General features: G+C 37.5%; 5 pseudogenes; all 5 read right to left on the reverse strand.

Annotated features, from left to right (window-relative positions):
* Nucleotides 1-3,004: 3,004 nt before the first annotated feature.
* LOC130359252 (U2 spliceosomal RNA) lies at nt 3,005-3,095 on the reverse strand (annotated as a pseudogene).
* Nucleotides 3,096-8,103: 5,008 nt separating this feature from the next.
* Nucleotides 8,104-8,194, reverse strand: LOC130359263 (U2 spliceosomal RNA; annotated as a pseudogene).
* A 1,676-nt stretch (nt 8,195-9,870) lies between these two features.
* LOC130359274 (U2 spliceosomal RNA) lies at nt 9,871-9,961 on the reverse strand (annotated as a pseudogene).
* A 2,960-nt stretch (nt 9,962-12,921) lies between these two features.
* On the reverse strand, nt 12,922-13,012 carry LOC130359285 (U2 spliceosomal RNA; annotated as a pseudogene).
* Nucleotides 13,013-18,585: 5,573 nt separating this feature from the next.
* Nucleotides 18,586-18,676, reverse strand: LOC130359296 (U2 spliceosomal RNA; annotated as a pseudogene).
* Between the last annotated feature and the right edge of the window lie 2,021 nt (nt 18,677-20,697).

The following is a 20,697-nucleotide window of genomic DNA, read 5'->3' on the forward strand; positions in this document are numbered from 1 at the left end:
TAGCAAAACTATAAATTTTACATACAGATATAAAAAACAACAAGGTTCCTTCTTACTAGGCTTTTGTAATCAAGAAATTGCCATCCCCTGTCAAAAACAAATAGTACAATATTGAACAGAGTTAAGATAGCTGGCTATGGCAACGTTACTGTATTATCTATTGAGAGCACAGCGAAATATTAGACAATGTGCCCTAATAGAGGCCTCCTCCTCCCCTACAGCCTTCCTATCCATCTCCAAATTGGCGCCTTGCCAACTCTTTGTATCATTTTATGCAAATGACAGTGCACAGAAAAGCTCCCATAGCCTACAAGTTAAAATTTTTTTAACCCAAATGTTTAAAATTCACCAATTTTGTCAAATCAACATACATTAGGTCTCCAGGAGTTATGTGCTGTTGAAGTGAAGAAAAATGATTGTCTCATGATTTTGTTTAAAAAATCATGGACAATATTTAAAACAAACTATGATTTGGGTTAAAAAAAACAAAGGTACAAACAGGAATACAAAAAAATCATCACAATAGCTGGCAAGTACAGCCCATTATTGGTATAAGTGTACACATAGCAAAACTATACATTTTACATACAGATATAAGATCAACAAGGTTCCTTCTTACGAGGCTTTTATAATCAAGAAATTGCCATCCCCTGTCAAAATCAAATAGTACAATATTGAACAGAGTTAAGATAGCTGGCTATGGGAACGTTACTGTATTATCTATTGAGAGCACAGCGAAATATTAGACACTGTGCCCTAATAGAGGCCTCCTCCTCCCCTACAGCCTTCCTATCCATCTCCAAATTGGCGCCTTGCCAACTCTTTGTATCATTTTATGCAAATGACAGTGCACAGAAAAGCTCCCATAGCCTACAAGTTAAAATTTTTTTAACCCAAATGTTTAAAATTCACCAATTTTGTCAAATCAACATACATTACGTCTCAAGGAGTTATGTGCTGTTGAAGTGAAGAAAGATGTTTCAGTCTCATGATTTTTTTTAAAAATCATGGACAATATTTAAAATAAACTATGATTGGGGTTAAAAAAACAAAGGTACAAATAGGAATACAAAAAAATCATCACATTAGCTGGCAAGTACAGCCCATTATTGGTATAAGTGTACACATAGCAAAACTATAGTTAAGATAGCTGGCTATAGGAACTTTACTGTATTATCTATTGAGAGCACAGCGAAATGTTAGACACTGTGCCCTAATAGAGGCCTCCTCCTCCCCTACAGCCTTCCTATCCATCTCCAAAATCGGTGCGTGACCATTTCTTTGCATCATTTTATGCAAACGACAGTACACAGTAATGCTTCCATAGCCTACAATCTCAACATTTTTTAACCCAAATTTTTTAAAGTCACTAATTTCATCATATCAACATACATAACTTCTCAAGGTGTCATATGCTGTTGAAGTGAAGAAAAAATGTTTCAGTCTCATGATTTTGTTTAAAAATCATGGACAATAATAAAAACAAACTATGATTTGGGTTAAAAAAAACAAAGGTACAAATAGGAATACAAAAAAATCATCACATTAGCTGGCAAGTACAGCCCATTATTGGTATAAGTGTACACATAGCAAAACTATACATTTTACATACAGATACAAAAAAACAACAAGGTTCCTTCTTACTAGGCTTTTGTAATCAAGAAATTGCCATCCCCTGTCAAAAACAAATAGTACAAAATTAAACAGAGTTAAGATAGCTGGCTATGGGAACGTTACTGCATTATCTATTGAGAGAACAGCGAAATGTTAGACACTGTGCCCTAATAGAGGCCTCCTCCTCCCCTACAGCCTTCCTATCCATCTCCAAATTGGCGCCTTGCCAATTCTTTGTATCATTTTATGCAAATGACAGTGCACAGAAACGCTCCCATAGCCTACAATCTAAAAATTTTTTAACCCAAATGTTTAAAATTCACCAATTTTGTCAAATCGACATACATTACGTCTCAAGGAGTTATGTGCTGTTGAAGTGAAGAAAAATGTTTCAGTCTCATGATTTTTTTTAAAATCATGGGCAATATTTAAAACAAACTATGATTTGGGTTAAAAAAAATAAAGGTACAAATAGGAATATAAAAAAATCATCACAATTGCCGGCAAGTACAGCCCACTATTGGTATAAGTGTACACATAGCAAAACTATACATTTTACATACAGATATAAAAACAACAAGGTTCCTTCTTACTAGGTTTTTGTATTTATCTAAGAGCCGAGGAACATGCTCTCGAATCACCCAAAGTGCAAGAAAAAGAGCAAACGTGTTACACTAAAAAAAAAAAATGCACAGAGGATGCGGTCCATCGCAAGCCCTTCTCCGATAGGAGAGAGGCCCCCCAGCAAACCTTACCCTTCTCCTCCGGACCAAAAGGTACCTGCGAGGTTCCAGGTTCGATGTCCCTTTTTGCTGAAGCTACTAAGGGACCACAAATGCTCACGGCATCCCCCTAGGCGTTAGCCAAGGTATCTGCCCGCAGAGCCGATAACGGTAGGTACCCTGTCAGAGCAGGAGCACCCGGGGTGTTTGCAGGGAGGTGCGGAACCTAATGGCCACTCACACCTCCCCTAGACCACCAGGAGGGACACCCAGAAGGGATACAGCATCCTGACAAATCCTGTGGACACACAATACGCAAAAAGTTACACAGTGAGACAAAAAGAAATAAATAAGTGAATATGTGCAGTTATACTACCCAGACAACCGGCCGGATCTATAAAAATTTCTATGATCCTAGCCATAAGGCCGGGAATCAAGAGATCATGGTGCCCGTGCTTCAACTCAGTGAGTCTATCCTCCCAGTGAGTTTCGGCACCTCGGGGTCACCACTCCCCGAGGCACTAAAGTACCTCGGCTCTAGACCCACTCAGCCTTGCGTGAGACCCGGAGGAAGCAGGTCACATCAGGGCAGCTGTCAAGGTGATTCCTCAGAACCAGCCCCGAAACGGCCCGGTACACCTGCTCCATACCATGCAGCACCCATCCCCACGAGCTCCATACTGGCGTCGCCTGCCACCAGCATGAAACTGATAAGAACAGATACTACACTTGATCTTAGCCAAAAAGCCGAGAAGCTACACATTTTACATACAGATATAAAACCAACAAGGTTCCTTCTTACTAGGCTTTTGTAATAAATAGTACAATATTAAACAGAGTTAAGAAAGCTGGCTATGGGAACGTTATTGTATTATCTATTGAGAGAACAGCGAAATGTTAGACACTGTGCCCTAATAGAGGCCTCCTCCTCCCCTACAGCCTTCCTATCCATCTCCAAATTGGCGCCTTACCAATTCTTTGTATCATTTTATGCAAATGACAGTATACAGAAACGCTCCCATTGCCTACAATCTCAAACATTTTTAACCCAAATTTTAAAAATTCACCAATTTTATCAAATCAACATACAATACTTCTAAATGAGTTATGTGCTGTTGAAGTGAAGAAAAATGTTTGTCTCATGATTTTGTTTAAAAAATCATGGACAATATTTAAAACAAACTATGATTTGGGTTAAAAAAACAAAGGTACAAATAGGAATACAAAAAAATCATCACATTAGCTGGCAAGTACAGCCCATTATTGGTATAAGTGTACATATAGCAAAACTATAAATTTTACATACAGATATAAAAAACAACAAGGTTCCTTCTTACTAGGCTTTTGTAATCAAGAAATTGCCACCCCCTGTCAAAAACAAATAGTACAATAATGAACAGAGTTAAGATAGCTGGCTATGGCAACGTTACTGTATTATCTATTGAGAGCACAGCGAAATATTAGACACTGTGCCCTAATAGAGGCCTCCTCCTCCCCTACAGCCTTCCTATCCATCTCCAAATTGGCGCCTTGCCAACTCTTTGTATCATTTTATGCAAATGACAGTGCACAGAAAAGCTCCCATAGCCTACAAGTTAAAAAATTTTTAACCCAAATGTTTAAAATTCACCAATTTTGTCAAATCAACATACATTACGTCTCAAGCAGTTATGTGCTGTTGAAGTGAAGAAAGATGTTTCAGTCTCATGATTTTTTTAAAAAATCATGGACAATATTTAAAATAAACTATGATTGGGGTTAAAAAAACAAAGGTACAAATAGGAATACAAAAAAATCATCACAATAGCTGGCAAGTACAGCCCATTATTGGTATAAGTGTACACATAGCAAAACTATAGTTAAGATAGCTGGCTATGGGAACGTTACTGTATTATCTATTGAGAGCACAGCGAAATATTAGACACTGTGCCCTAATAGAGGCCTCCTCCTCCCCTACAGCCTTCCTATCCATCTCCAAAATCGGTGCGTGACCATTTCTTTGCATCATTTTATGCAAACGACAGTACACAGTAATGCTTCCATAGCCTACAATCTCAACATTTTTTAACCCAAATTTTTTAAAGTCACTAATTTCGTCATATCAACATACATAACTTCTCAAGGTGTCATATGCTGTTGAAGTGAAGAAAAAATGTTTCAGTCTCATGATTTTGTTTAAAAATCATGGACAATAATAAAAACAAACTATGATTTGGGTTAAAAAACAAACAAAGGTACAAATAGGAATACAAAAAAATCATCACATTAGCTGGCAAGTACAGCCCATTATTGGTATAAGTGTACACATAGCAAAACTATACATTTTACATACAGATATAAAAAACAACAAGATTCCTTCTTACTATGCTTTTGTAATCAAGAAATTGCCATCCCCTGTCAAAAACAAATAGTACAATATTGAACAGAGTTAAGATAGCTGGCTATGGGAACGTTACTGTATTATCTATTGAGAGCACAGTGAAATATTAGACACTGTGCCCTAATAGAGGCCTCCTCCTCCCCTACAGCCGTCCTATCCATCTCCAAATTGGCGCCTTGCCAATTCTTTGTATCATTTTATGCAAATGACAGTGCACAGAAACGCTCCCATAGCCTACAATCTAAACATTTTTTAACCCAAATGTTTAAAATTCACCAATTTTGTCAAATCAACATACATTACGTCTCAAGGAGTTATGTGCTGTTGAAGTGAAGAAAAATGATTGTCTCATGATTTTTTTTTTTTAAATCATGGACAATATTTAAAACAAACTGTGATTGGGGTTAAAAAAACAAAGGTACAAATAGGAATACAAAAAAATCATCACAATAGCTGGCAAGTACAGCCCATTATTGGTATAAGTGTACACATAGCAAAACTATAGTTAAGATAGCTGGCTATAGGAACTTTACTGTATTATCTATTGAGAGCACAGAGAAATGTTAGACACTGTGCCCTAATAGAGGCCTCCTCCTCCCCTACAGCCTTCCTATCCATCTCCAAAATCGGTGCGTGACCATTTCTTTGCATCATTTTATGCAAACGACAGTACACAGTAATGCTTCCATAGCCTACAATCTCAACATTTTTTAACCCAAATTTTTTAAAGTCACTAATTTCATCATATCAACATACATAACTTCTCAAGGTGTCATATGCTGTTGAAGTGAAGAAAAAATGTTTCAGTCTCATGATTTTGTTTAAAAATCATGGACAATAATAAAAACAAACTATGATTTGGGTTAAAAAAAACAAAGGTACAAATAGGAATACAAAAAAATCATCACATTAGCTGGCAAGTACAGCCCATTATTGGTATAAGTGTACACATAGCAAAACTATACATTTTACATACAGATACAAAAAACAACAAGGTTCCTTCTGACTAGGCTTTTGTAATCAAGAAATTGCCATCCCCTGTCAAAAACAAATAGTACAAAATTAAACAGAGTTAAGATAGCTGGCTATGGGAACGTTACTGCATTATCTATTGAGAGAACAGCGAAATGTTAGACACTGTGCCCTAATAGAGGCCTCCTCCTCCCCTACAGCCTTCCTATCCATCTCCAAATTGGCGCCTTGCCAATTCTTTGTATCATTTTATGCAAATGACAGTGCACAGAAACGCTCCCATAGCCTACAATCTAAACATTTTTTAACCCAAATGTTTAAAATTCACCAATTTTGTCAAATCAACATACATTACGTCTCAAGGAGTTATGTGCTGTTGAAGTGAAGAAAAATGATTGTCTCATGATTTTTTTTTTTAAATCATGGACAATATTTAAAACAAACTATGATTGGGGTTAAAAAAACAAAGGTACAAATAGGAATACAAAAAAATCATCACAATAGCTGGCAAGTACAGCCCATTATTGGTATAAGTGTACACATAGCAAAACTATAGTTAAGATAGCTGGCTATAGGAACTTTACTGTATTATCTATTGAGAGCACAGAGAAATGTTAGACACTGTGCCCTAATAGAGGCCTCCTCCTCCCCTACAGCCTTCCTATCCATCTCCAAAATCGGTGCGTGACCATTTCTTTGCATCATTTTATGCAAACGACAGTACACAGTAATGCTTCCATAGCCTACAATCTCAACATTTTTTAACCCAAATTTTTTAAAGTCACTAATTTCATCATATCAACATACATAACTTCTCAAGGTGTCATATGCTGTTGAAGTGAAGAAAAAATGTTTCAGTCTCATGATTTTGTTTAAAAATCATGGACAATAATAAAAACAAACTATGATTTGGGTTAAAAAAAACAAAGGTACAAATAGGAATACAAAAAAATCATCACATTAGCTGGCAAGTACAGCCCATTATTGGTATAAGTGTACACATAGCAAAACTATACATTTTACATACAGATACAAAAAACAACAAGGTTCCTTCTGACTAGGCTTTTGTAATCAAGAAATTGCCATCCCCTGTCAAAAACAAATAGTACAAAATTAAACAGAGTTAAGATAGCTGGCTATGGGAACGTTACTGCATTATCTATTGAGAGAACAGCGAAATGTTAGACACTGTGCCCTAATAGAGGCCTCCTCCTCCCCTACAGCCTTCCTATCCATCTCCAAATTGGCGCCTTGCCAATTCTTTGTATCATTTTATGCAAATGACAGTGCACAGAAACGCTCCCATAGCCTACAATCTAAAAAATTTTTAACCCAAATGTTTAAAATTCACCAATTTTGTCAAATCAAAATACATTACGTCTCAAGGAGTTATGTGCTGTTGAAGTGAAGAAAAATGTTTCAGTCTCATGATTTTTTTAAAAATCAAGGACAATATTTAAAACAAACTATGATTTGGGTTAAAAAAATAAAGGTACAAATAGGAATACAAAAAAATCATCACAATTGCCGGCAAGTACAGCCCACTATTGGTATAAGTGTACACATAGCAAAACTATACATTTTACATACAGATATAAAAACAACAAGGTTCCTTCTTACTAGGCTTTTGTATTTATCTAAGAGCTGAGGAACATGCTCTCGAATCACCCAAAGTGCAAGAAAAAGAGCAAACGTGTTACACTAAAAAAAAAATGCACAGAGGATGCGGTCCATCGCAAGCCCTTCTCCGATAGGAGAGAGGCCCCCCAACAAACCTTACCCTTCTCCTCCGGACCAAAAGGTACCTGCGAGGTTCCAGGTTCGATGTCCCTTTTTGCTGAAGCTACTAAGGGACCACAAATGCTCACGGCATCCCCCTAGGCGTTAGCCAAGGTATCTGCCCGCAGAGCCGATAACGGTAGGTACCCTGTCAGAGCAGGAGCACCCGGGATGTTTGCAGGGAGGTGCGGAACCTAATGGCCACTCACACCTCCCCTAGACCACCAGGAGGGACACCCAGAAGGGCTACCGCATCCTGACAAATCCTGTGGACACACAATACGCAAAAAGTTACACAGTGAGACAAAAAGAAATAAATAAGTGAATATGTGCAGTTATACTACCCAGACATCCGGCCGGATCTATAAAAATTTCTATGATCCTAGCCAGAAGGCCGGGAATCAAGAGATCATGGTGCCCGTGCTTCAACTCAGTGAGTCTATCCTCCCAGTGAGTTTCGGCACCTCGGGGTCACCACTCCCCGAGGCACTAAAGTACCTCGGCTCTAGACCCACTGAGCCTTGCGTGAGACCCGGAGGAAGCAGGTCACATCAGGGCAGCCGTCAAGGTGATTCCTCAGAACCAGCCCCGAAACGGCCCGGTACACCTGCTCCATACCATGCAGCACCCATCCCCACGAGCTCCATACTGGCGTCGCCTGCCACCAGCATGAAACTGATAAGAACAGATACTACACTTGATCTTAGCCAAAAAGCCGAGAAGCTACACATTTTACGTACAGATATAAAACCAACAAGGTTCCTTCTTACTAGGCTTTTGTAATAAAAAATTGCCACCTCCTGTCAAAAATAAATAGTACAATATTAAACAGAGTTAAGAAAGCTGGCTATGGGAACGTTATTGTATTATCTATTGAGAGAACAGCGAAATGTTAGACACTGTGCCCTAATAGAGGCCTCCTCCTCCCCTACAGCCTTCCTATCCATCTCCAAATTAGCGCCTTACCAATTCTTTGTATCATTTTATGCAAATGACAGTACACAGAAACGCTCCCATTGCCTACAATATCAAACATTTTTAACCCAAATTTTAAAAATTCACCAATTTTATCAAATCAACATACAATACTTCTAAATGAGTTATGTGCTGTTGAAGTGAAGAAAAATGTTTGTCTCATGATTTTGTTTAAAAAATCATGGACAATATTTAAAACAAACTATGATTTGGGTTAAAAAAAACAAAGGTACAAACAGGAATACAAAAAAATCATCACAATAGCTGGCAAGTACAGCCCATTATTGGTATAAGTGTACAAATAGCAAAACTATACATTTTACATACAGATATAAGATCAACAAGGTTCCTTCTTACTAGGCTTTTAAAATCAAGAAATTGCCATCCCCTGTCAAAATCAAATAGTACAATATTGAACAGAGTTAAGATAGCTGGCTATGGGAACGTTACTGTATTATCTATTGAGAGCACAGCGAAATATTAGACACTGTGCCCTAATAGAGGCCTCCTCCTCCCCTACAGCCTTCCTATCCATCTCCAAAATCGGTGCGTGACCATTTCTTTGCATCATTTTATGCAAACGACAGTACACAGTAATGCTTCCATAGCCTACAATCTCAACATTTTTTAACCCAAATTTTTTAAAGTCACTAATTTCGTCATATCAACATATATAACTTCTCAAGGTGTCAAATGCTGTTGAAGTGAAGAAAAAATGTTTCAGTCTCATGATTTTGTTTAAAAATCATGGACAATAATAAAAACAAACTATGATTTGGGTTAAAAAAACAAAGGTACAAATAGGAATACAAAAAAATCATCACATTAGCTGGCAAGTACAGCCCATTATTGGTATAAGTGTACACATAGCAAAACTATACATTTTACATACAGATACAAAAAACAACAAGGTTCCTTCTTACTAGGCTTTTGTAATCAAGAAATTGCCATCCCCTGTCAAAAACAAATAGTACAAAATTAAACAGAGTTAAGATAGCTGGCTATGGGAACGTTACTGCATTATCTATTGAGAGAACAGCGAAATGTTAGACACTGTGCCCAAATAGAGGCCTCCTCCTCCCCTACAGCCTTCCTATCCATCTCCAAATTGGCGCCTTGCCAATTCTTTGTATCATTTTATGCAAATGACAGTGCACAGAAACGCTCCCATAGCCTACAATCTAAAAAAATTTTAACCCAAATGTTTAAAATTCACCAATTTTGTCAAATCAACATACATTACGTCTCAAGGAGTTATGTGCTGTTGAAGTGAAGAAAAATGTTTCAGTCCTCGGCTCTAGACCCACTCAGCCTTGCGTGAGACCCGGAGGAAGCAGGTCACATCAGGGCAGCCGTCAATGTGATTCCTCAGAACCAGCCCCGAAACGGCCCGGTACACCTGCTCCATACCATGCAGCACCCATCCCCACGAGCTCCATACTGGCGTCGCCTGCCACCAGCATGAAACTGATAAGAACAGATACTACACTTGATCTTAGCCAAAAAGCCGAGAAGCTACACATTTTACATACAGATATAAAACCAACAAGGTTCCTTCTTACTAGGCTTTTGTAATAAATAGTACAATATTAAACAGAGTTAAGAAAGCTGGCTATGGGAACGTTATTGTATTATCTATTGAGAGAACAGCGAAATGTTAGACACTGTGCCCTAATAGAGGCCTCCTCCTCCCCTACAGCCTTCCTATCCATCTCCAAATTGGCGCCTTACCAATTCTTTGTATCATTTTATGCAAATGACAGTATACAGAAACGCTCCCATTGCCTACAATCTCAAACATTTTTAACCCAAATTTTAAAAATTCACCAATTTTATCAAATCAACATACAATACTTCTAAATGAGTTATGTGCTGTTGAAGTGAAGAAAAATGTTTGTCTCATGATTTTGTTTAAAAAATCATGGACAAGATTTAAAACAAACTATGATTTGGGTTAAAAAAAACAAAGGTACAAACAGGAATACAAAAAAATCATCACAATAGCTGGCAAGTACAGCCCATTATTGGTATAAGTGTACACATAGCAAAACTATACATTTTACATACAGATATAAGATCAACAAGGTTCCTTCTTACTAGGCTTTTATAATCAAGAAATTGCCATCCCCTGTCAAAATCAAATAGTACAATATTGAACAGAGTTAAGATAGCTGGCTATGGGAACGTTACTGTATTATCTATTGAGAGCACAGCGAAATATTAGACACTGTGCCATAATAGAGGCCTCCTCCTCCCCTACAGCCTTCCTATCCATCTCCAAAATCGGTGCGTGACCATTTCTTTGCATCATTTTATGCAAACGACAGTACACAGAAATGCTCCCATAGCCTACAATCTAAACATTTTTTAACCCAAATGTTTAAAATTCACCAATTTTGTCAAATCAACATACATTACGTCTCAAGGAGTTATGTGCTGTTGAAGTGAAGAAAAATGATTGTCTCATGATTTTTTTTTTAAATCATGGACAATATTTAAAACAAACTATGATTGGGGTTAAAAAAACAAAGGTACAAATAGGAATACAAAAAAATCATCACAATAGCTGGCAAGTACAGCCCATTATTGGTATAAGTGTACACATAGCAAAACTATAGTTAAGAAAGCTGGCTATAGGAACTTTACTGTATTATCTATTGAGAGCACAGCGAAATGTTAGACACTGTGCCCTAATAGAGGCCTCCTCCTCCCCTACAGCCTTCCTATCCATCTCCAAAATCGGTGCGTGACCATTTCTTTGCATCATTTTATGCAAACGACAGTACACAGTAATGCTTCCCTAGCCTACAATGTCAACATTTTTTAACCCAAATTTTTTTAAAGTCACTAATTTCGTCATATCAACATACATAACTTCTCAAGGTGTCAAATGCTGTTGAAGTGAAGAAAAAATGTTTCAGTCTCATGATTTTGTTTAAAAATCATGGACAATAATAAAAACAAACTATGATTTGGGTTAAAAAAACAAAGGTACAAATAGGAATACAAAAAAATCATCACATTAGCTGGCAAGTACAGCCCATTATTGGTATAAGTGTACACATAGCAAAACTATACATTTTACATACAGATACAAAAAACAACAAGGTTCCTTCTTACTAGGCTTTTGTAATCAAGAAATTGCCATCCCCTGTCAAAAATAAATAGTACAAAATTAAACAGAGTTAAGATAGCTGGCTATGGGAACGTTACTGCATTATCTATTGAGAGAACAGCGAAATGTTAGACACTGTGCCCTAATAGAGGCCTCCTCCTCCCCTACAGCCTTCCTATCCATCTCCAAATTGGCGCCTTGCGAATTCTTTGTATCATTTTATGCAAATGACAGTGCACAGAAACGCTCCCATAGCCTACAATCTAAAAAATTTTTAACCCAAATGTTTAAAATTCACCAATTTTGTCAAATCAACATACATTACGTCTCAAGGAGTTATGTGCTGTTGAAGTGAAGAAAAATGTTTCAGTCTCATGATTTTTTTTAAAATCATGGGCAATATTTAAAACAAACTATGATTTGGGTTAAAAAAATAAAGGTACAAATAGGAATATAAAAAAATCATCACAATTGCCGGCAAGTACAGCCCACTATTGGTATAAGTGTACACATAGCAAAACTATACATTTTACATACAGATATAAAAACAACAAGGTTCCTTCTTACTAGGTTTTTGTATTTATCTAAGAGCCGAGGAACATGCTCTCAAATCACCCAAAGTGCAAGAAAAAGAGCAAACGTGTTACACTAAAAAAAAAAAATGCACAGAGGATGCGGTCCATCGCAAGCCCTTCTCCGATAGGAGAGAGGCCCCCCAGCAAACCTTACCCTTCTCCTCCGGACCAAAAGGTACCTGCGAGGTTCCAGGTTCGATGTCCCTTTTTGCTGAAGCTACTAAGGGACCACAAATGCTCACGGCATCCCCCTAGGCGTTAGCCAAGGTATCTGCCCGCAGAGCCGATAACGGTAGGTACCCTGTCAGAGCAGGAGCACCCGGGGTGTTTGCAGGGAGGTGCGGAACCTAATGGCCACTCACACCTCCCCTAGACCACCAGGAGGGACACTCAGAAGGGATACAGCATCCTGACAAATCCTGTGGACACACAATACGCAAAAAGTTACACAGTGAGACAAAAAGAAATAAATAAGTGAATATGTGCAGTTATACTACCCAGACAACCGGCCGGATCTATAAAAATTTCTATGATCCTAGCCATAAGGCCGGGAATCAAGAGATCATGGTGCCCGTGCTTCAACTCAGTGAGTCTATCCTCCCAGTGAGTTTCGGCACCTCGGGGTCACCACTCCCCGAGGCACTAAAGTACCTCGGCTCTAGACCCACTCAGCCTTGCGTGAGACCCGGAGGAAGCAGGTCACATCAGGGCAGCTGTCAAGGTGATTCCTCAGAACCAGCCCCGAAACGGCCCGGTACACCTGCTCCATACCATGCAGCACCCATCCCCACGAGCTCCATACTGGCGTCGCCTGCCACCAGCATGAAACTGATAAGAACAGATACTACACTTGATCTTAGCCAAAAAGCCGAGAAGCTACACATTTTACGTACAGATATAAAACCAACAAGGTTCCTTCTTACTAGGCTTTTGTAATAAATAGTACAATATTAAACAGAGTTAAGAAAGCTGGCTATGGGAACGTTATTGTATTATCTATTGAGAGAACAGCGAAATGTTAGACACTGTGCCCTAATAGAGGCCTCCTCCTCCCCTACAGCCTTCCTATCCATCTCCAAATTGGCGCCTTACCAATTCTTTGTATCATTTTATGCAAATGACAGTATACAGAAACGCTCCCATTGCCTACAATCTCAAACATTTTTAACCCAAATTTTAAAAATTCACCAATTTTATCAAATCAACATACAATACTTCTAAATGAGTTATGTGCTGTTGAAGTGAAGAAAAATGTTTGTCTCATGATTTTGTTTAAAAAATCATGGACAATATTTAAAACAAACTATGATTTGGGTTAAAAAAAACAAAGGTACAAACAGGAATACAAAAAAATCATCACAATAGCTGGCAAGTACAGCCCATTATTGGTATAAGTGTACACATAGCAAAACTATACATTTTACATACAGATATAAGATCAACAAGGTTCCTTCTTACTAGGCTTTTATAATCAAGAAATTGCCATCCCCTGTCAAAATCAAATAGTACAATATTGAACAGAGTTAAGATAGCTGGCTATGGGAACGTTACTGTATTATCTATTGAGAGCACAGCGAAATATTAGACACTGTGCCATAATAGAGGCCTCCTCCTCCCCTACAGCCTTCCTATCCATCTCCAAAATCGGTGCGTGACCATTTCTTTGCATCATTTTATGCAAACGACAGTACACAGAAATGCTTCCATAGCCTACAATCTCAAAATTTTTTAACCCAAATCTTTTAAAGTCACTAATTTCGTCATATCAACATACATAACTTCTCAAAGTGTCATCTGCTGTTGAAGTGAAGAAAAAATGTTTCAGTCTCATGATTTCGTTTAAAAATCATGGACAATAATAAAAACAAACTATGATTTGGGTTAAAAAAACAAAGGTACAAATAGGAATACAAAAAAATCATCACATTAGCTGGCAAGTACAGCCCATTATTGGTATAAGTGTACATATAGCAAAACTATAAATTTTACATACAGATATAAAAAACAACAAGGTTCCTTCTTACTAGGCTTTTGTAATCAAGAAATTGCCACCCCCTGTCAAAAACAAATAGTACAATAATGAACAGAGTTAAGATAGCTGGCTATGGCAACGTTACTGTATTATCTATTGAGAGCACAGCGAAATATTAGACACTGTGCCCTAATAGAGGCCTCCTCCTCCCCTACAGCCTTCCTATCCATCTCCAAATTGGCGCCTTGCCAACTCTTTGTATCATTTTATGCAAATGACAGTGCACAGAAAAGCTCCCATAGCCTACAAGTTAAAAATTTTTTAACCCAAATGTTTAAAATTCACCAATTTTGTCAAATCAACATACATTACGTTTCAAGGAGTTATGTGCTGTTGAAGTGAAGAAAGATGTTTCAGTCTCATGATTTTTTTAAAAAATCATGGACAATATTTAAAATAAACTATGATTGGGGTTAAAAAAACAAAGGTACAAATAGGAATACAAAAAAATCATCACAATAGCTGGCAAGTACAGCCCATTATTGGTATAAGTGTACACATAGCAAAACTATAGTTAAGATAGCTGGCTATAGGAACTTTACTGTATTATCTATTGAGAGCACAGCGAAATATTAGACACTGTGCCCTAATAGAGGCCTCCTCCTCCCCTACAGCCTTCCTATCCATCTCCAAAATCGGTGCGTGACCATTTCTTTGCATCATTTTATGCAAACGACAGTACACAGTAATGCTTCCATAGCCTACAATCTCAACATTTTTTAACCCAAATTTTTTAAAGTCACTAATTTCGTCATATCAACATACATAACTTCTCAAGGTGTCATATGCTGTTGAAGTGAAGAAAAAATGTTTCAGTCTCATGATTTTGTTTAAAAATCATGGACAATAATAAAAACAAACTATGATTTGGGTTAAAAAACATACAAAGGTACAAATAGGAATACAAAAAAATCATCACATTAGCTGGCAAGTACAGCCCATTATTGGTATAAGTGTACACATAGCAAAACTATACATTTTACATACAGATATAAAAAACAACAAGATTCCTTCTTACTAGGCTTTTGTAATCAAGAAATTGCCATCCCCTGTCAAAAACAAATAGTACAATATTGAACAGAGTTAAGATAGCTGGCTATGGGAACGTTACTGTATTATCTATTGAGAGCACAGTGAAATATTAGACACTGTGCCCTAATAGAGGCCTCCTCCTCCCCTACAGCCGTCCTATCCATCTCCAAATTGGCGCCTTGCCAATTCTTTGTATCATTTTATGCAAATGACAGTGCACAGAAACGCTCCCATAGCCTACAATCTAAACATTTTTTAACCCAAATGTTTAAAATTCACCAATTTTGTCAAATCAACATACATTACGTCTCAAGGAGTTATGTGCTGTTGAAGTGAAGAAAAATGATTGTCTCATGATTTTTTTTTTTAAATCATGGACAATATTTAAAACAAACTATGATTGGGGTTAAAAAAACAAAGGTACAAATAGGAATACAAAAAAATCATCACAATAGCTGGCAAGTACAGCCCATTATTGGTATAAGTGTACACATAGCAAAACTATAGTTAAGATAGCTGGCTATAGGAACTTTACTGTATTATCTATTGAGAGCACAGCGAAATGTTAGACACTGTGCCCTAATAGAGGCCTCCTCCTCCCCTACAGCCTTCCTATCCATCTCCAAAATCGTAGCGTGACCATTTCTTTGCATCATTTTATGCAAACAACAGTACACAGAAATGCTTCCATAGCCTACAATCTCAAAAATTTTTAACCCAAATCTTTTAAAGTCACTAATTTCGTCATATCAACATACATAACTTCTCAAAGTGTCATCTGCTGTTGAAGTGAAGAAAAAATGTTTCAGTCTCATGATTTTGTTTAAAAATCATGGACAATAATAAAAACAAACTATGATTTGGGTTAAAAAAAAACAAAGGTACAAATAGGAATACAAAAAAATCATCACATTAACTGGCAAGTACAGCCCATTATTGGTATAAGTGTACACATAGCAAAACTATAAATTTTACATACAGATATAAAAAACAACAAGGTTCCTTCTTACTAGGCTTTTGTAATCAAGAAATTGCCATCCCCTGTCAAAAACAAATAGTACAATATTGAACAGAGTTAAGATAGCTGGCTATGGGAACGTTACTATATTATCTATTGAGAGCACAGTGAAATATTAGACACTGTGCTCTAATAGAGGCCTCCTCCTCCCCTATAGCCGTCCTATCCATCTCCAAATTGGCGCCTTGCCAATTCTTTGTATCATTTTATGCAAATGACAGTGCACAGAAACGCTCCCATAGCCTACAATCTAAAAATTTTTTAACCCAAATGTTTAAAATTCACCAATTTTGTCAAATCAACATACATTACGTCTCCAGGAGTTATGTGCTGTTGAAGTGAAGAAAAATGATTGTCTCATGATTTTTTTTTAAATCATGGACAATATTTAAAACAAACTATGATTGGGGTTAAAAAAACAAAGGTACAAATAGGAATACAAAAAAATCATCACAATAGCTGGCAAGTACAGCCCATTATTGGTATAAGTGTACACATAGCAAAACTATAGTTAAGATAGCTGGCTATAGGAACTTTACTGTACTATCTATTGAGAGCACAGCGAAATGTTAGACACTGTACCCTAATAGAGGCCTCCTCCTCCCCTACAGCCTTCCTATCCATCTCCAAAATCGTAGCTTGACCATTTCTTTGCATCATTTTATGCAAACGACAGTACACAGTAATGCTTCCATAGCCTACAATCTCAAAATTTTTTAACCCAAATTTTTTAAAGTCACTAATTTCGTCATATCAACATATATAACTTCTCAAGGTGTCAAATGCTGTTGAAGTGAAGAAAAAATGTTTCAGTCTCATGATTTTGTTTAAAAATCATGGACAATAATAAAAACAAACTATGATTTGGGTTAAAAAAACAAAGGTACAAATAGGAATACAAAAAAATCATCACATTAGCTGGCAAGTACAGCCCATTATTGGTATAAGTGTACACATAGCAAAACTATACATTTTACATACAGATACAAAAAAACAACAAGGTTCCTTCTTACTAGGCTTTTGTAATCAAGAAATTGCCATCCCCTGTCAAAAACAAATAGTACAAAATTAAACAGAGTTAAGATAGCTGGCTATGGGAACGTTACTGCATCATCTATTGAGAGAACAGCGAAATGTTAGACACTGTGCCCTAATAGAGGCCTCCTCCTCCCCTACAGCCTTCCTATCCATCTCCAAATTGGCGCCTTGCCAATTCTTTGTATCATTTTATGCAAATGACAGTGCACAGAAACGCTCCCATAGCCTACAATCTAAAAAATTTTCAACCCAAATGTTTAAAATTCACCAATTTTGTCAAATCAACATACATTACGTCTCAAGGAGTTATGTGCTGTTGAAGTGAAGAAAAATGTTTCAGTCTCATGATTTTTTTAAAAATCATGGACAATATTTAAAACAAACTATGATTTGGGTTAAAAAAAATAAAGGTACAAATAGGAATACAAAAAAATCATCACAATTGCCGGCAAGTACAGCCCACTATTGGTATAAGTGTACACATAGCAAAACTATACATTTTACATACAGATATAAAAACAACAAGGTTCCTTCTTACTAGGCTTTTGTATTTATCTAAGAGCCGAGGAACATGCTCTCGAATCACCCAAAGTGCAAGAAAAAGAGCAAACGTGTTACACTAAAAAAAAAATGCACAGAGGATGCGGTCCATCGCAAGCCCTTCTCTGATAGGAGAGAGGCCCCCCAACAAACCTTACCCTTCTCCTCCGGACCAAAAGGTACCTGCGAGGTTCCAGGTTCGATGTCCCTTTTTGCTGAAGCTACTAAGGGACCACAAATGCTCACGGCATCCCCCTAGGCGTTAGCCAAGGTATCTGCCCGCAGAGCCGATAACGGTAGGTACCCTGTCAGAGCAGGAGCACCCGGGATGTTTGCAGGGAGGTGCGGAACCTAATGGCCACTCACACCTCCCCTAGACCACCAGGAGGGACACCCAGAAGGGCTACCGCATCCTGACAAATCCTGTGGACACACAATACGCAAAAAGTTACACAGTGAGACAAAAAGAAATAAATAAGTGAATATGTGCAGTTATACTACCCAGACATCCGGCCGGATCTATAAAAATTTCTATGATCCTAGCCAGAAGGCCGGGAATCAAGAGATCATGGTGCCCGTGCTTCAACTCAGTGAGTCTATCCTCCCAGTGAGTTTCGGCACCTCGGGGTCACCACTCCCCGAGGCACTAAAGTACCTCGGCTCTAGACCCACTGAGCCTTGCGTGAGACCCGGAGGAAGCAGGTCACATCAGGGCAGCCGTCAAGGTGATTCCTCAGAACCAGCCCCGAAACGGCCCGGTACACCTGCTCCATACCATGCAGCACCCATCCCCACGAGCTCCATACTGGCGTCGCCTGCCACCAGCATGAAACTGATAAGAACAGATACTACACTTGATCTTAGCCAAAAAGCCGAGAAGCTACACATTTTACGTACAGATATAAAACCAACAAGGTTCCTTCTTACTAGGCTTTTGTAATAAAAAATTGCCACCTCCTGTCAAAAATAAATAGTACAATATTAAACAGAGTTAAGAAAGCTGGCTATGGGAACGTTATTGTATTATCTATTGAGAGAACAGCGAAATGTTAGACACTGTGCCCTAATAGAGGCCTCCTCCTCCCCTACAGCCTTCCTATCCATCTCCAAATTTGCGCCTTACCAATTCTTTGTATCATTTTATGCAAATGACAGTACACAGAAACGCTCCCATTGCCTACAATCTCAAACATTTTTAACCCAAATTTTAAAAATTCACCAATTTTATCAAATCAACATACAATACTTCTAAATGAGTTATGTGCTGTTGAAGTGAAGAAAAATGTTTGTCTCATGATTTTGTTTAGAAAATCATGGACAATATTTAAAACAAACTATGATTTGGGTTAAAAAAGCAAAGGTACAAACAGGAATACAAAAAAATCATCACAATAGCTGGTAAGTACAGCCCATTATTGGTATAAGTGTACACATAGCAAAACTATACATTTTACATACAGATATAAGATCAACAAGGTTCCTTCTTACTAGGCTTTTAAAATCAAGAAATTGCCATCCCCTGTCAAAATCAAATAGTACAATATTGAACAGAGTTAAGATAGCTGGCTATGGGAACGTTACTGTATTATCTATTGAGAGCACAGCGAAATATTAGACACTGTGCCCTAATAGAGGCCTCCTCCTCCCCTACAGCCTTCCTATCCATCTCCAAAATCGGTGCGTGACCATTTCTTTGCATCATTTTATGCAAACGACAGTACACAGTAATGCTTCCATAGCCTACAATCTCAACATTTTTTAACCCAAATTTTTTAAAGTCACTAATTTCGTCATATCAACATACATAACTTCTCAGGGTGTCATATGCTGTTGAAGTGAAGAAAAAATGTTTCAGTCTCATGATTTTGTTTAAAAATCATGGACAATAATAAAAATAAACTATGGTTTGGGTTAAAAAAAAACAAAGGTACAAATAGGAATACAAAAAAATCATCACATTAGCTGGCAAGTACAGCCCATTATTGGTATAAGTGTACACATAGCAAAACTATAAATTTTACATACAGATATAAAAAACAACAAGGTTCCTTCTTACTAGGCTTTTGTAATCAAGAAATTGCCATCCCCTGTCAAAAACAAATAGTACAATATTGAACAGAGTTAAGATAGCTGGCTATGGCAACGTTACTGTATTATCTATTGAGAGCACAGCGAAATATTAGACACTGTGCCCTAATAGAGGCCTCCCCTACAGCCTTCCTATCCATCTCCAAATTGGCGCCTTGCCAACTCTTTGTATCATTTTATGCAAATGACAGTGCACAGAAAAGCTCCCATAGCCTACAAGTTAAAAATTTTTTAACCCAAATGTTTAAAATTCACCAATTTTGTCAAATCAACATACATTACGTCTCAAGGAGTTATGTGCTGTTGAAGTGAAGAAAGATGTTTCAGTCTCATGATTTTTTTAAAAAATCATGGACAATATTTTAAATAAACTATGATTGGGGTTAAAAAAACAAAGGTACAAATAGGAATACAAAAAAATCATCACAATAGCTGGCAAGTACAGCCCATTATTGGTATAAGTGTACACATAGCAAAACTATAGTTAAGATAGCTGGCTATAGGAACTTTACTGTATTATCTATTGAGAGCACAGCGAAATGTTAGACACTGTGCCCTAATAGAGGCCTTCTCCTCCCCTACAGCCTTCCTATCCATCTCCAAAATCGGTGCGTGACCATTTCTGTGCATCATTTTATGCAAACGACAGTACACAGAAATGCTTCCATAGCCTACAATCTCAACATTTTTTAACCCAAATCTTTTAAAGTCACTAATTTCGTCATATCAACATACATAACTTCTCAAAGTGTCATCTGCTGTTGAAGTGAAGAAAAAATGTTTCAGTCTCATGATTTTGTTTAAAAATCATGGACAA

This window comes from Hyla sarda, chromosome 2, assembly GCF_029499605.1.
Source record: "Hyla sarda isolate aHylSar1 chromosome 2, aHylSar1.hap1, whole genome shotgun sequence".
Classification (NCBI taxonomy): domain Eukaryota; kingdom Metazoa; phylum Chordata; class Amphibia; order Anura; family Hylidae; genus Hyla; species Hyla sarda.